The sequence below is a fragment of the Arvicanthis niloticus genome, chromosome 23 (genome assembly GCF_011762505.2).
Source record: "Arvicanthis niloticus isolate mArvNil1 chromosome 23, mArvNil1.pat.X, whole genome shotgun sequence".
Lineage (NCBI taxonomy): Eukaryota > Metazoa > Chordata > Mammalia > Rodentia > Muridae > Arvicanthis > Arvicanthis niloticus.
This window is the reverse complement of record NC_133430.1, coordinates 45,173,141-45,190,130: the sequence shown is the minus strand read 5'-3', so window position 1 is coordinate 45,190,130 and position 16,990 is coordinate 45,173,141. Positions and strand designations below refer to the sequence as shown.

The window sequence follows — 16,990 nt, the reverse complement described above, 5'->3', positions numbered from 1 at the left end:
TTCCCCCGCCTTCTCCAATCCCTGCGATTCTTCACCCCTCCGCAGGACTCTTGGTTGGGTCCGGGGCGGGGCGGGGCGGGACCGGGAAGGCAATGCTCCACGTGCAGCCGCGAACGCCAAGCTCTCTGCTTCTTCCGCTGCTTGGTCTCCGCCTCCAACCCCGGACGGGGCGGGGCCTCGGGCAGGGAGGGCGTGTCTCGGGCGGGGCGTAGGCTGACTTGGAGGGGGCGGAGCGGAAGGCGGGGGCGGGGGCGGGGCAGCTGCAGTGTTGGTCTGGCGGCAGCAGGAGTGCTGGGAGCTGCGAGCAGGCTCGGCGCCGCTGTAGCAGACGCGGGTTCTGTGTGGGACGCCTGGCGCTGGCGACTTTGGAGGTACGCGCGGGAGCGGGAGCGGGAGCGGGCGCCGGCCTGCTGCCCCCTTTCTGGGACAGCGCGCGCTGATCGCCGCTGTGCCCCCTGCTGGTCTAAAGTGTGATTCCCGGCTTTGCCGCTCTCGGTGTCTTTCTTCTTTCTCACGGGGCTCTGGGCGTCGGGCACCGGGAGGGCAGGTCGCCTCTCCGCGAGTTGGAGCTCGCCCACGCTGGGGCGGGAGGCCGGGGCCCCGGGGCAGCCGCGGCCGCGGGGGAGGCGCGGAGCTAGGGGGCCGGGCTCTGCGTTCCTGCGCCCCGATCTCCGGAACTCTGGCTCGAGGGGCGCCTGCCTGTAGCGCCCAGTCTGTGACTAGCTGAGAGCAGCGGTGAGTCCGGTGTACCCGAGCGATGTGCGGTATTGCCTGTTGTGAGCGCAGGCTGGGCAGCCAGCTTCGAGAAGGCATCCCCGCCCGTGCGTAGTGTGGGAAACCCTGGGGCCTCGGGGACACACGAATCCGGGTGGCGGCCTGCGGAATTTTGGTTTCTGGAGGAATTTAAGGCGATCAGGTAAAGGAGATCACTTAGCCTCCCCTCCGAGAAAGCGGGGATGTGGATAGCTCGGGGCCACCCATGTGAAGTCTACAGGGTTTAAACAGCACTTGGAGTTGTAGAATGGCTTAGCCTAATGGTGGAGCGCTTTCTTAAAGCAGGGATAAATGGAAAGCTGTCAAAACAAGCACATTTAAAGTTGAAATAAAAGCTGGCACAATTTTCAGGCCGTACAGTTGAGTGGCTAGTGTCGGAAGAAATACTGGCTCAGTAGCCTCCTTACACCTTTTGGGAATTTGTTTATTTATTTATATAAGCAGCCAGTCTGTTTTGCTAGCGTTGCCCCCGGGAGCTGTGTAGTGCCCACAGTGGGGAAGGAAAACTTGTGCAAGGATTCTCGGAACGCTTGAACGTGGAAGGGAAAGTGTACTTTGCCAGATTTTCCACGCATGATTCCCTCCTTTATTTGGACCGAGTGATGTTTGTTTACCGGTTTTCGAAGCGTCTACTTACATTTAGTTTATGTACGAAATACCCCCTGTTGTCACAGTGTGTAGTTTGGGGGTTAGAGAATGCTTTTGGAGAAAGCTGCTAGTGGCTTCATTTTCCAAGAATGTAAGTCATTTCCTTTCTGTGGTTTCAGGGAGTTGATACTTCACAGCATCAAAAACTCTGTGGGGAAAATTTTCCGTAATACATCTGTCATTTAAAAGGCTTGTGACTTTTGAATTTTTTTAAGAACAGTGCATAAATTTAGGCCCGTCATTGTTAAAGGGGCAAAAAGAGGTTTTGTTTGTTTGTTTTCTCTTATCCCGAATCTAGAGTATTGAGACTGCTGTAGAAAGTTTTAACATCCAAGACCTACAAATGGCTTGCAGGATGGAGAGTGGGGGAGGGGAGGAGAGCAGGAAGGAGCAGGAAAACAGATGCCTTTTGCTCCGGTCCTTTGTAGTAAAACTTCTAGCACCTAATCATTTTCCTTGGGTGTGGTTTTGAAAAATTATTAAAAATGAGAATACTCCACGGTTGGAGGTGATTGACATTGAGATATGAGGTTTTTAAGGGGAGAGTATGTTTGTAAACATACTGACTTCATATTTCATAGTAAAGTAGACCTCTGGTAGATTATTAGATAGAAGGGGTCCCCCAGGGGATATCCCCTGTCAAGTTATCTGCAGGATATCTTCTCCAGAAAGCAGACTGACTGTAATAAGAACTCTTCCCCTGCCCACCTACCAGCTTTGAGCTGCTTGCAGGAAGACCTGCAAGCTTCCACACTAATCTCAGTTCTTGCTGGGCCCAAAACATTTTGAGACAGGAAAAGCTTTCTGTCTTTTCCATCGCTTCCCTTTTGGGGGTTAACAGGGGTAAGACATCAGGTTCAGATACACAGTCTTGAGTGTGTAGATTTAAGATACCCCTAGCTTTACAGGAAAATACCTAAAAGCAATACGGGCAGGCTGGAGACCCTCCTTTTAAAACAAAATACCAGTGTGCTATACAGGTTTTTAAAAGTCCGTCATTCAGCTTGCTTGGCTGAATTGGGAGCTGTTGTAGACCATGCCACATTTAACTGTGCTTATAAAGCTTTTGGCTTTCAGAACTTATGACATAATGGGCTGTGTAGCCTTTTGTGGCAGTTGCTTGGAATGCAGGTTTCAAATAGAATTGTTCTGGACTGAGCCCTCAGTTTTTTAAGAGTTGTGTAAATGACTCCTGTCTCACAACTAACTTTCTGATAAAGGAATTCTTTGTAGTTTTCAACTTGGCTGTTACACATTTTGATTTTTAAAGCCCTGTTTTCTTTCTTTTTTTTTTTTCAAATAAAACCTGCAAACAATTATTTTATTACATGAAAGCCAGTACCAAGAAAAGAGTAACTCAGTCCAGATGTAGAAATGTATGTGAGCTGTAGATTTGGATGATCTCAACAAGTTTCCCTTTTGTTGATGAGGCTGCCTGGACCCCAGATGGCATTCACAAATTATCCCATAGGCCTGTTTCTGAATTGAAGTCTGAATTTCATGGGCTTTCTCCAAAGTCGCTTTAATGTTATTTTAAATCTTCTCAAGAATAGAAAACTTTTGCACATACGCAGAGAGGCTTTTTTTTCCTGTTATTCCTTTTTTTTTTTTTTTTTTTTGGTTTTTCAAGACAGGGTTTCTCTGTATAGCCTTGGCTGTCCTGGAACTCACTCTGTAGACCAGGCTGGCCTCGAACTCAGAAATCCGCCTGCCTCTGCCTCCCAAGTGCTGGGATTAAAGGTGTGCGACACCACCGCCCGGCCCCGTTATTCCTACTAAGTGCCTCATAGTGCCCCAGTGTAGTACACGGAGTCTGTCTCTTCTTGTCAGAGCAGGCGGATATACCCTTGAGCCTAGCTAGCCTTTAAAAGGGTTGGTTTTAGTTAGATTCTAGCGTTTTTTTCTTTTTTTAACGGGGGTGGGTGGAACAGACAAACAAAGTTTCAGGTGTTTACAGTCCTCAATAGACTTCAGTTGTAAGGGTTTGTGGCTTCAGAGTGTATCTCGGTTTTTTTGACTGACCTCAACCCTCTGCCCCTCCTTACTCTAAATAAGCACAGTTTAAACTAGATTGAGTGATTGTTTTCCGAGAGTTAGGGTTCCTCAGTGTAACAGCCCTGGGTCTGGAACTCACTCTGTCAGCCTTGCTAGTCTTGAACTGGAAGAGACCTGCCTGCCTCAGCCGCCTCCGTGCTTGGGTTAAAGATCTGCACCACCACACCTGGCCAGACTGATACATTTTTAACTGATCGATACTCCTCACACCCGAGTTAAAAGAGCTCTGATGGGCATTTCCAACCAAGTGTTTTTAGGAAGTCTTTGTATGATTGTGGGTGTTTTCAGGTTTTTTGTCTTTTGGTTAATTTGGTTTTTTTTTTTTTTTTTTTAGATAGGGTCGCACTATGTAGCTCTGGCTGTCCTGTGTAGACCAGGCTAGCCTCAAACCCACAGAGATCCACTTGCTTCTGCCTCCCAGTGCTAGGATGCTAGGATTTAAGGTGTGAGCCACCACCTCTGGCTTTTGTATGATTACATAACTACACATTTTAAAACTTTGCTGTGTTCTGGTTATGCATGAAACGGGATTTCTGTGAAGTTGTTTTATGAGTAGTGAAATTTTCATTAAAAAACCATCTTCTCTAAGGCTAAGCAGGAAGAGTGGTATTGCTGGCTTCTCTGGCTAAAAACCATGATGGATAAAGGATAGTTGATTGAGCTTTTCGGTTTGCACATTGTCCTGGGGAAGAGGCTTTGCTGATCTATGTAAGTAAGAAGAAACAAAGGGATAATCTGAGAGGCAGTCGGTAGCAGAATACTGAATACTAGTTACTTGGAAAGTTTAAACTTAGAAGGATAAATCGTTGAAGCAGTAAGAACTTTTTATCTGAAAATAGAAGTTAAAAGAATATCTTTCTAGAAAGGGCAAATTCGGAATTGATGAGCCTAGGGGTCTGAATACAGCCTGGAATGGGGCTGGCAATTGATTGTTGTCCTGGAAACCTTGCTTCCCTTCGTGTTGATTCGCTGGTTTGCTGTTAAGTGATGTGTATGGGCTGAATGTCATTATTGCTCACCCCCACCCAGCCACATCTCCTGTTACAGAACGGAAACTTTTGTGTGTAAGTGCTAATGATTATACAGATATTTAATCGGGCAGTAGCGTTTTAGAAAGCTATTAGTACATACTTGATTAAACTGTGGAACCAAAAGGTGCTTCAGCAGTAATGCTGACATTAGGTTTGGGGTGGAAGTAGGCACTCTGCACATCTCGTTATCTTTCATGATTTAGTGGTGTAATTACTTCTGGTGCAAGTTTGTATACAGTCACTCTTTGTGTGCATGGAGTGGAGTGATCATGCAGTATATCAAATTGATCAAAGAAAGATTACAGAACACTGAGAAGGAGAAGGAAAGAAACTGATTTGACAGCTGGCTCTGTTGCTCCAGGAAGAGAAAAATGTGTTGAAACAAATTCACAGATGAACCAACTGGAGTCCTAAGGAGAAGGCAGTGTTTACCTGGGCTTCCCTGGGTTTGTCGCTAGCTTAGTGTTTTCTTGCTTTTCTTTCCCCCCAATCTGCATGTCCATTGAGGCAGAGTTCAAACAGTAAGAAACTAGGGATTCAGGCACTATCCAGGTGACTATATTTATCATGTTCCCACAGAGCAAGATTCTAATCAGAGGCATCGACTTAGATACAGAGTATCCTGTGTGGATTATCCTGAGGGTATCTTCTAGCAGTCTTGTATTTTATAGACAATGGTGTTTTATATTAGCATACAGCCATGGTCTCATGCGAGAAAGTCTTCCCCAAAGTATAGCAAACTTAGGAGCTGGCTCTCAGGCCACATTAATAGAAGTGTAATTAATATTCTTCCCATAGGAAACAGCATGTGCTGCACACTTTCCGTGGCCGACTTTCTTTCACACCTTTTGGTCCTTGCTGGTCCTTTTGGCCCTTATTTCTTTGAGTCTGTTGCTCACTTATTATATAGGTCCAGAGAAATGTACAAGTCAGAATCATCTGGCACAAAGCTATCCCGTCCAAGGATGGCCGCCATTCCAATTTCTTATCTACTAAGTTGATTTTAATCCGTTCTTAGATTTCATCTAAATGCAATCAAATATAGATTGTTGGTTGGTTTTCTTGTATATCTTCCTTTTGTGGGTTGGGTGGTGTGTCATCTTCAGCCCAACAGTGTCACGCTGTACAAAGAAATGGATGTGAGCGTTGGTGGTTCTTTTTCTTTCATTTCCATTAATATGTCTGTTTCTGCATTCTATTAATGGACACTTGGGTAGTGTGGAGCTGATATGTAGTGAGTAATCTTTTGATGACTCCAAAAAATTTTGAGTACTTCAGAATGGAGAGTATAATCTTAAGATTAAAAGCAACAGAAATAACTTCAAGAACAGGATATGGAAGGATAAAAGGGGCAGGAGCAGCAGCCACACTGCAGGTTCAACCTGGAGCTCAAGGTTTATGGGTTACAGTTTGAATCGTGTTAGCTAGACCATGCCGGACTTCAGCTAAGCTTTAAGGATAGGGAAAGGGGCCTTAGGTGACCTATCAGCTAACCCATCGTTCTTTAGAGGTAGAATGACTCATACCAAGTCTCACCCTAAGGACCATGCCACATGGGAGCGTCTCAAGACCTGGTGTAGTCTAGCCAGCAGCTAAACAGATGGGCTGCTGCCCAAACCAGTGCAGGTTTTGCCCTGCAGGGGAGAACACAGGGCTGGAGCCCTGTCCTTCTCACTTTAGTCTACCTGGAGGCTCGGTGCCTAGAGGACAGTTGCCTTGTTCTGATTCACTCCACACTGCTGTGTGGCTCTGCTCACATAGTCCAACCTGTCAGTCAGAATGGATCTGTAGCAAGATGAAGTCTCAGTTCCTCCTTCCCCCTCCACTGGTGCCCTCCACGATGAGCTATTGGGAATTTTCTTTTCCCTCTTCTTCATCCATCGTCTTCTTCCTGTCTAGTCTAGCCAGTGAGATGTTGGATTGCAAATGCTGAGTGGTTATCTTGAGGACCGTTTTTTAAAAATATTTTATTTATTTTTATTTTATTGTATGTACATTGGTGACTTGACTGCATGTATGTTTGTGTGAGAGTGTCAGATCCCCCTGAAACAGGACTTACAGACAATTGTGAGCTACCATGTGAGTACTGGGAATTGAACCCTGGTCCTCTGGAATTACATACAGCCAGTGCTCTTAACCCCTGAGCCATCTCTCCAGCCCTCTTAAGGACCTTTTAATTTGTTGTTGTTTGTTCCCTTTATGCTTTTCCCCTCTCTGCAGTTTCCCTCTCTCTGCATCTTTTCCCCCAGCAAGTAAATATCCTCAGAACCATCCGGTCTTCACCAAAAACCAGTGTTGAAATTCTGATCTTGAGTGCTGTGGTCCACCCCGGGAAGCTCTTAACAAGAACTGTAGGGTTCTGATCTCACTGACAGACCCAGTGATGAAGCCAAGAGCTTGAAAAGGATGTGGCTACTCTCTCTCTCTCATGTTTCCCTGAAGGATAGAGGACATTTTCATGGTTCCAGACAAGGCCTAACATTTCAGTTTAGGCTCATTAAAAAGGTGGTCATGGATGATAAAATGACAAAAAATAAATAAGAGTGTGTCATCATCAGCCCTGTTGGAATGAGGCACGACTTTCAACAGCAAAATTTCATTATGTGTAATCTTGGAAATGTTCAGATATAGTGACCAAAGATCTGCAGCCCTGACTTACTGCCCAGTAAAATTACAAAAGGAAGGCCCTGGTAGTTTGAGGGGTGTATAAAAGAGAGGCAGGGAGTGAGAAGGTAAGATGAGGCTTTTGTTTGTTTTTTCCAAGACAAGATTTCTCTGTACAAGCCTGGCTGTCCTGGAACTCATTCTGTAGACTAGGCTGGCCTCAAACTCAGAAATCCATCTGCCTCTATCCCCTGAGTGCTGGGGTTATAAAGGCATGCGCCACCGCTGGCTGGTGAGGTGTTTTTTTTTTTGTTTTTTTTTTTTTAAATGTTGGCATGTATTCATTTTACACAGTGATAGGTTTCAAAAGATGTTTCCATTCAAATGTGTCACATGATTTGGCTATAGTTACCTCCCCACCAAGCACTTCCTTTATTTAGCTATTATTGATTCTCTTTTCAAGTGACAGACACTCACGTAAGAATGACTTCATATATGTATTAGAGAAAATGTGGTATATGTCTTTCTGACTTTGGCTTAATCTCATTTAATACAGTAATGTCCAAATTTCTGCCATTTCCATACAAATGATTTATGATTAGATAAAACGCACGCAGGCATGTGCCCATGGGGGACTAGGGGGCCAGGGACCAAATTTTCTTCATTCATTCGCTGATAGGCACCAGGCTGACTCCACAGCAGGCTGTCATTATGACTGTGTGTCTCTAGTATGCTGACCCAGATTCCATTGGGCAGCTTCGAAGTCACTCCCTAGAATCCACAGTCTGCTCTTCTCCATTGGGCAACTAGAGAAATTACCTGCATTTTGCATTTCCTTCTCTTCTGTAAATGATGGGTGATAGAAAGATTACCTGCCCCACAGGGTTCTTGTGATCATTAGGTGGAATGGTACGTGCAAGACAGCTAGCCTAGTTTTTGACTTACAGTAAGTGGTCAAGTGGTTTCAGCCAGTATCAAGAGGAAACTGTAGAAAGATGAACAGGCTTTTTAGAGGTCACCTTTATTTACTGCTAGTTCATTCATTATATTTTCTTCTCAGGAAAAGCAGGTAACAAAACCTAGTGATTTCTGTTCAGAGACTGGGCAGTTTGTGCTGCAGGAGGAGCAGCTGACCTTTCCCACTGGTCACTAATTGATGGGAAGAAGTTCTCCCACCTCCCTGCTAATTGGGTTTTCCTTTACAGATATCAAGCAGTAAATCCACATATTAAAAATATCCTCTCCATAGTCATTAGTATTGGGTAAAGTGCTTTCAAACTTAAGAGTAACAGAGGAACCTGGTTTCTGCTCGTACACCCTGCAGAAATTCCCATGAGCCCTTTTAAAGAAAGCCCCATTACTGGGATGAGCAGTTGTTTAATACATACACACGCATGCACACACCCCCAGTTTATATACTGTGAGTCAAACCCTTAATGACTTTCTGTTATTGGGCCCAAAGTTTAAGATTTTTAAAATCATTCATTCAGAGGAAATTAATAGTCTGAAAGTTTCAGAGGGAACATTTAAACGAAAGGGAACTTAGCTTAAGCACATTGGAAAGATACATTTACATCTAAACAGCATAATTACAAGCTTGGCTATAGGCCAGCATGACTCGTGCTGTATCTTTCTCATCTGTTCCTTGGGGGTGGGGGCTACTACCTCACATGACCTGTTCCTGTCTCTGGGACATTCCCTCCAGAGGTACAGACACTGTTGTTGGGCTTATATCTAATAAGTTTATAGTGAGTTGGGAATGCTGGGAGTTGAAAGTTTGCTTAAATGCACCTAACTGACTGGAGAGCACAGCTTAGCTGCACAGTGCTGGGGAGAGTGTGAGAGGTGTCTTGTGATCATTTGCACTGCTCAGCATCAGGAGAGTTGTCCTGAATATCGATATGCCCAGGAAACACCAAGAGCCAAAGTTTGTAACATGATTTTATTGTATATCAATTTTTACATTGCAGTAAAACAACAACAAAACCCCTCAGATTATCTACAGTGCAATTTAGAAAGATTGAAAAAGTGAGTTGAAGGAGCAGAAGAAGTTGGTGAGAACCATGTAGGTCTGAACAAAGCATTCCAGCAGCGGGTGGGGGTTGGGGGATGGTGCAGGCTCAGGTGGAACAGGTTTGAGAAAGGTGGGCAAGAAGAGTAGAGGAAGTCGGAGAGCTCTGGTGACTCATCAGGTAGGGCCTGCCCAGGCCTTTAGAAGGTCTCTGGTTCTTACTCTGAGTGAAGTAGGGGAGCTGTGAGTGTTTTGAGCAGAGTGGCAAGGTGCTTTAGCCTGTGGTTTGATAGGAGTGGTAGCTGGAGGGGGGGGGCGGGGAGGCAGAGGATGCAAGGTTATCAGTGGTAGAAATAGGGTGCCTGTTAGCAGCTGTTGTCAGTAATCCACCTGGGGAGAAATCGGTAAGAAACAGTAGTAGTGGTCTGACCATCTAAGCCCTGAGATCCAGCAATCAGGGTCACACCAAAGCCTTTTGCTTCATTGTGCCAGGATTCCTGGAAGCTGTTCTGAGTAGTGTCTGACTTCTGGAATGAAGAAGCTGAAGAAGTGGTTGGTTGTGCAGTCTGGAGACAAGGGTCCAGAGTTTGGCAATTGCCAAAAGGATATAGACCAGATAACTTGTGTAGATAAAGACCCAAGAACCAAAACCAAGCCTTGGGGCAGATAAGTATTTATAGGTGGTAGAGAAGAAAAGAAACAGTTCAAGGTAGCATTAAGAGGCATTAAGCGAGCCAGGCAGAGGTGGTGCATGACTTTAATCCCAGCACTTGGGAGGCAGAGGCAGGTGGATTTCTGAGTTCTCGAGGCCAGCCTGGTCTACAGGGCGAGTCCCAAGACAGCCAGGACTACATAGAGAAACCCTGTCTTGAAAAAACAAAAAACAAACAAACAAAAAAAAAGAGGCATTAAGTGAAAGGACTTTTTTTTTTTTTTCTTTTTTTTTGGTTTTTCGAGACAGGGTTTCTCTGTGTAGCCCTGGCTGTCCTGGAACTCACTCTGTAGACCAGGCTGGCCTCGAACAGAAATCCGCCTGCCTCTGCCTCCCAAGTGCTGGGGTTAAAGGCGTGCGCCACCACTGCCTGGCTTAAGTGAAAGGACTTACACACATATTTCCAAGGGAGTGGGTCCTTCATTTAGTATTGATATTGTTGCTAACACCCTTGACCACACCATGAGCAGAGGAACTGAGTTGTTTCTCTGTCTATGGTGATGTGCAGGGTCAATGTTGGGACGCTTTATCAACGGATTTGAATTTAGAGCAAGCTACCAGAAGGATAGCTTGGAATGCTCCTGAAGTCAAGTAAAGAAAATGTCTCCAGAGGAGGGAGAGAGTGAGTAAGTGGTGTCACACGTTGCGCTGAGGTCAGTTGGGGTAAGGTTGGAGAGTCATTCTTTGGACTCCTGAAGTCATTCTAGACCAAGGCAAAAGCTGTGGTAATAGCAGGGGCAAGGACAAAAACCCAGCTGGAGAGGGTCTCAAGAAAATGAAAACTTTACACAAGATAACTATTGTTTGTAATTCTGTGGCTTATACAACATTTACTATTGGTTATGTATATATTTTAATATGGGGTAGGATTTCAGAAACAGGATTGTCAGGAACCACGAGGGTTTCAGTGTTCCCTCTTAGTTATTGTTAGTAATTGTCTAGTTGGCAGATTGTATGTAGTCTATTATTGAAATAGGAAAACCATTCTGATGCAGTTTTGAAGTTGCAAGTTGAATGTCTTTGACTAAAAACTATGCTGAAAGCACTTTACGTAGACTGTTTTGTCTGTCCAGTCTGTTCTTGAATTCAATATATGAATTCTTTTAAAGGGAAAAGAGCTGTGTGCTCTTGGGTGGCATTTTCTGAGATGGTGGTAAGTTTGGGGTATCCATGCTGTGCATAGGATCCACCAGCCTGGAAGTCCTCATTCACAGAGTGGATTAGGGGTATGCGCTGTCAAGAGCCAAGACAAACTTTCTGCCGGGCGGTGGTGGCACACGCCTTTAATCCCAGCACTTGGGAGGCAGAGGCAGGCGGGTTTCTGAGTTCGAGGCCAGCCTGGTCTACAGAGTGAGTTCTAGGACAGCCAGGGCTACACAGAGAAACCCTGTCTCCAAAAAAAAAAAAAAGACAAATTTTCTGTAGTGTTTATTCTATACTTTGTTACTGGTATTCATGTTGATCCTTATTTCTAAGCATGTGAATAAGCAGTTTTTTTAATTCTGTATTTTATATCATAATTGGATACCAATAGTTTTCCCTTCCTGGATTATCTTTGAATTATAATGCTAATTTTATGTAATACTGTCATCAAAGTGAATAACCATGTTTCTGATACTAATTATCTTTTCCTTCTCTAAGCTTATTAAACACTAATACTTAGGCTTTGAATGTGCAGGGATTGTTTTTCGAGCATTAAAAGCTTACAAGTGATTGGGAGAATTAAGACTTGGTCACACGGATTTGAATATTGTTTGGTAATAAAAGATTCTTTAGAAAGTCACTATTGTGGAGAAATGCTGGAAAGGGCAACAACCTTGCATTGGCAGTGGGTGACAGCACATGGGTTTTTGAACAGTGGAGCACCACTGATTATAGCCTATTTCTAGTGGACTGTGGGGTAGGCATCTAATGTCAACATTCTCTTAGCTTCTGCTCGGTCAACACTTTTTTTTTCATTACAGTTTTGCATGTTTTTTCAGTTGAAGCTTACAAGTCACTCTGCAGTTAGTGAAATGGTTATAATTGACTTGTAACAGAGGAACACACAAGGCCAGTGTGAAATGATTCTGCAGTGTAGTATTTTCCATGGTGGGTGCTCCAGTCTGCAGAACTTTAAGCAGATTTCGAAACCAGTGTCAGGTCTCCTGTCAGGGACTGTGGATGCTCTCCAGATTTCCTAGCATGGGATTTTTCATGCCAGACCAAAGCTTCATGCCTGAGGCCCACCAGCAAGATCGGCTGTAGACGTACGTCATTTAGCTTTTAACACTTTTATTTGCCAACATTTAAATTTTGGGAAATTTGACATTTTTTTAAAAATTGTATTTTATGCCTTCCCTTGAAAAGTCAGAAATCCTGGCAGTGACCTGTTAGTAGAGCGTAAGAGTTTCCGTCTTTGTGTGGCAAGCCCCACAGGCCCAGCAGAGAGCCAGCGTCCACACCAGCTGGACTTGCTCTGCTTTCCAATGTAGCCCGTTCCATCCACATTTGCTGGGCATCCTTTTAACTAGTTATTTCTTCCCAGTGTCATTTCAGAGTATCAGAGGTCTAGTTAAATGGTCTTCCCCATCATCCTGTCTGACACATTAACACCATGCTGCTTCCTCTTCTGGGTGCTCTCTCCAGAATCTGGGCTCTGTGTGGTTGCTCTTCACAGCTGAAACCTGCCACCTGCCACTTAGTCCAGTCGTCTTCACATGTGAAACTCCACTCACCCCAGCCCCCATTCATTTCTTGAAAGCAAAGACCATATGATTTACTAGTACCAAGAAGGTTTACTTTAGATTTACTAGATTAGCTGTTTTGAGTTAGTTTCTGGTGTGTAGTACTCTATAATTACAGTGATAGCATAGAACGAGGAAACAGTCTTCGGGCTGGAGAGACGGCTCAGCAGTTAAGAGCACTGGCTGCTCTTCCAGAGGTCCTGAGTTCAGTTCCCAGCAACCACATGGTAGCTCACAACCATCTGTAATGGGATCTGATGCCCTCTTCTGGTGTGTCTGAAGACGGCCGCAGTGTACTCATATACATAAAATAAATAAATAAATTTAAAAAAAGAAAACAGTCTTCTGTGCTTCCTCAAATTGTACTTTCTAGATCTATTTCGCTGTCCTGTGTCATAGCGTCTGCATAATCTGCTGGGAATCCACTCACCGATCCTTCAGTTACCCTCGATGGTCTGTCCTACTATATCAGTGTATGGTCTTTCCAGACGAGTCACACTGCTTAAAGTTTGGGGGGTGGGGCAGGGCTATGCCTCATCTTAATAATGAACACCATCACAAGCCTGAGTTTTTCATCCGTTTGACAAATAGTGGGCACCATCATTATGATGCCCACTCCTAAAATCTTACATTTTAGCAAGAAAGATAAGTAAGTTTGTTTGTTTATTTTCAAGACAGAGTTTCTCTGTGTAGCTCTAGCTGTCCTAGAACTCTCTCTGTAGACTCGGTCGATCTCAAACTCAAAGATCCATGTGCCTCTGCCTCCCAAGGTTTTTTTGGTTTTTGTTTTTTTTAAAGACAGGGTCTCACTGTGTTTTCCTGGCTGGCCTAGAATTCATTATGTGTGCCAGGTTAACCTTGAACTCACAAGTCATAGTCTGTAACTACTGGTGAACACCTTTAATCCCAGCACCTAGAGGCAGAGAGGCAGAGAGGCAGAGAGGCAGAGAGGCAGAGGCAGGAGGATATCTGAGTTCCAGGCCAGCCTGGTCTATATAGCGAGTCTCAGAGCAGCTAGAGCTACACAGAGAAACCCCATTTTCTTCAAAAACAAAACAGTAAAAGAAGAAAAAAGTATGCAGTGAGATCTTAGAGGGTTTTCTCTGAGTGTCTATGAGGGCAGAAGTAAGGACGACACAGTGACCAGTCTGTGAACCTCTCCACCTCCTCCCTCCTTCCTGTTCTCCAACAGCAGACTTTAACATAACCAGAATATAAAAACACAGACTTTGGGAGAAAATTAATGAAGATGTAATTTCTGTAACTGTCAAGACCAGAGGGTAGGGTTTGAATGTTTAAAAAAGGAAAAGCAAGTTTCCAAAGAGACTGCTTTGGCTGTTGTCATTGAAGCAGTGTTAATAATACTTTATGACTCCAATTTGTTTAGTGATTCTGTTTTGAAAATCGAATGAAAGACAAAAAGAAAATTAGGCTGGAAATGTAAGACAGCTAATTTGCAAATTAACTTATTTTTATGAATCTATTATTTCAAAGACATTGACAGTAAGGACTATTCTTGACGGATGAGAGCCGAAACGACGAGTGAGCACCCCTCCCCGTGAGACGCGGGCGGCGCCTCTGTTTAATGAGCCCACGCTTGTCACTGAAGAGTGCCGGTTTTCCCATCTGATGTCTTTGGGGAATGATGAGACCCATGGAGAGGAATCAGCTGTGAAGTCTGATGTGTGGGGAGGGAGGGTGCACAACCATCTCTGTGTCTGTGTATATTCCTTCACAATCAGAAATGGCTCATGGTTTTCTTCCAAAGGAAAGAGAATTCTTCGCTTAACCAAATCTATGTGAATGCAGTGCTAAAGTTAATTTTTTCATAGTAAGTTAAAGTCAGCTACGGGGGGCCAGTTTGACATATTTGTTAAGGGATTCAAGTTACTCAAAAAAGATTTTTTTTTATGACGTTTTAAGGAGTGCTACTCATACAAACCCAAGATTTTCAAATGTAACATTAAAAATATTTTTTTTCAAAAATCAAATTAAGGAACAGTTTTTTCCCCCACAAATAGGGCCTAAAATTTACAGTAAATTCTAATTAAATACATTGAAAATAAAGCCTTTCTAGTCACAAGAGTTCATTTTCTGAGCCTACTTTCATTTTAGACATTAGAAAAAGGACATTTAGATGGTTTATAACTCACTGAATTATTTGCTTTTACAGGTGCCTAAAGAAACATTAAAAGAGAAATTTCCATGAAGTCACAGAGTAAAACCTGGTCCAGAAAGCTAATGGGAGTGACCCAAGATTGAGTAGAAAATCTCCTTTATTCATAGCCTGTGTGTTCTTAACTAGGCCGCTTCCTGAGAAGTATGGTGGGAGGAGCTTGGACATCAGAATGGTACAGAGAGCTAAATTAAATATTTTAATGTAATGCTTAGTTAGGGTGTTACTGCTGTGAGCAGACACCATGACAAAAGCAACTCTTATAAAGGACAACATTTAATTGGGGCTGCCTTACAGGTTCAGAGATTTAGTCCAGTATCATCAAGACAGGAGCATGGCAGCGTTTAGGCAGACAGACATGGGATTGGAAGAGCTGAGAGTTCCACCTCTTGTTCCGAAGGTAGCTAGGATGTCCCTCAGTGACACACCTACTCCAACAAGGCCATACCTACTAACAGTGCCACTCCCCAAGCCAAGCATATACAGACCATTACAATGTATAATCTATTTGTTGTTGTTGTTGAACAGACATTAAAATAACATTTTAAATTGCCTAAGAGATTGGAAAGGCTGTGAAATTTTGTTTCAGGGCTTGGGGGCGCTGCCCTGGGGCCAGCCAGCTGGGTCTTGACCTGTGACCAGCAGTGTCACTGCGACATTATTCATTCTGAGCAGTGTAAGGTTGTTCAACTGGCATTTGGGTTGACACCTTTATCAAATCACCATGTGACCTACTGACCCATAAGTGGAACAAACAGCTACAGGGAGTGTGTTCTATTCTAAGTCTGACATATGTGTAAAATCTGTGGTCTTGTAACAGGGATACATATTCAGCTCTTAATATTTGCATTGAAAAAATAGAAAATTTGTTTCTTAAATATTCAAAAGACCCTAAGTAAATGCTGAGCATTTATGACTGCCAGTAGAGGCTTACAAGAAAAATTATCTGTGATTCCTCAAAGTAAGATCAGGTGTCTTGAAATGTCTGAGATTGGGGTCATTGTGTGACAAAACTTTTCCTAGGGAGATGCAGCATGTCTCCTCACCCCAGATACCGAACCTACGACAGACCAAAGCACTGACACCACCAAAGCTCGACTTGGTGAACCAGTGAGTTTTATAGGGGTTACTTACAGACGCAGAAATGACTTGAAAGCAGCTGCATCCCCAAAGCCCACCCAGCATGGGTGACAGCTCACAAAGCTGGGGACCTGGAAACTGACCTGGAAGCAAAGACCTTGGGAGCAAGGTGTATATTCAATGCTTAAATTTTCTAAAGAATCTGAGAACTGAATCTGAAGACTTCTAGTTTAAAAAAGAAAAAAATCTGTAAAACAAAACCTTCTAGGGGTTAAATAACTGGACCCTTTTTTTGTGTAGTCAGCATCAACAAACAGCAAACCTCAGTACTCTAAGGACTGCGCTTCCTGCCGCTAATCACCGCGTTCGATAGAATAATTACAGTATCTGAAAAACGGGGCACATTTTTATTCCTATACATACACTCTATTTTATTTTATTTTATTTTATTTTATTTTATTTTATTTTATTTTTGAAGTAGGTTCTCACTACATAGCCTTGGCTGGCCTGAAAGCACTACTCTACTCAGAGCTAACCTCGAACGTGCCACAATCCTGCCTCAACTCCTAAGTCCTTTTGGTACCTTAAAAAAGTCAATTTTAGTTTCTGCTAGATACTAACAACTTATTTTCTTTAGCTCATGTTGATTTTGCGAGAGTTTTATTTCCGTCTAACTGAGGTCCTCCTTTTCACACATTTTTTGCTTTTCACAACGGCTTCGAGTCCACACAGAATTCCAGATCATTGACCTTTAACCACAAAAGCAAAGTCCTGTGTAAAATTTTACACTGTGGATCCTTTGTTAAATGCAGCTGTTACCTTGCTACTTTACTGAACTGACTAAAAAAGGAATCTAAAATGAAAAGTGTTTTGAAATGATTATACATTTAAGGATTAGACATTAAGTTCAGGAACTTGATCTACTCTTTACAAGTTCATAAAAACTGGAATGCAGAAGGCTATGAAGCCTTGAGATAATTTAACTACTGTTCTGTAGAAATATTTCTACCACATACATTCTATGGGACATTCACTCACAGATCCCTTTGAGAATGAAAACAGGGATGACTCTTCTCAACATTTGTTTATGTGCCAGAGATTTTGCTGAAATTCAGAGATGAGCCCAGCACAGATCAACCAGAAAGCAAAGGAACACAATGCCTCAAACAACTG

General features: G+C 43.5%; 1 protein-coding gene across 2 annotated transcripts in view; it reads left to right on the top strand.

Moving 5' to 3' along the window:
• Positions 1–234: 234 nt before the first annotated feature.
• Frmd6 (FERM domain containing 6) overlaps positions 235–16,990 on the top strand; it is a 76,933-nt gene continuing 60,177 nt past the window's right edge. Inside the window, exon 1 of one of the 2 annotated variants that reach the window (XM_076922072.1) lies at positions 235–371. The gene's annotated coding sequence lies outside the window, so the exon portion shown is untranslated. The remainder of the gene's footprint in view (positions 372–16,990) is intronic. The other variant, XM_076922071.1, reaches the window with a different exon arrangement.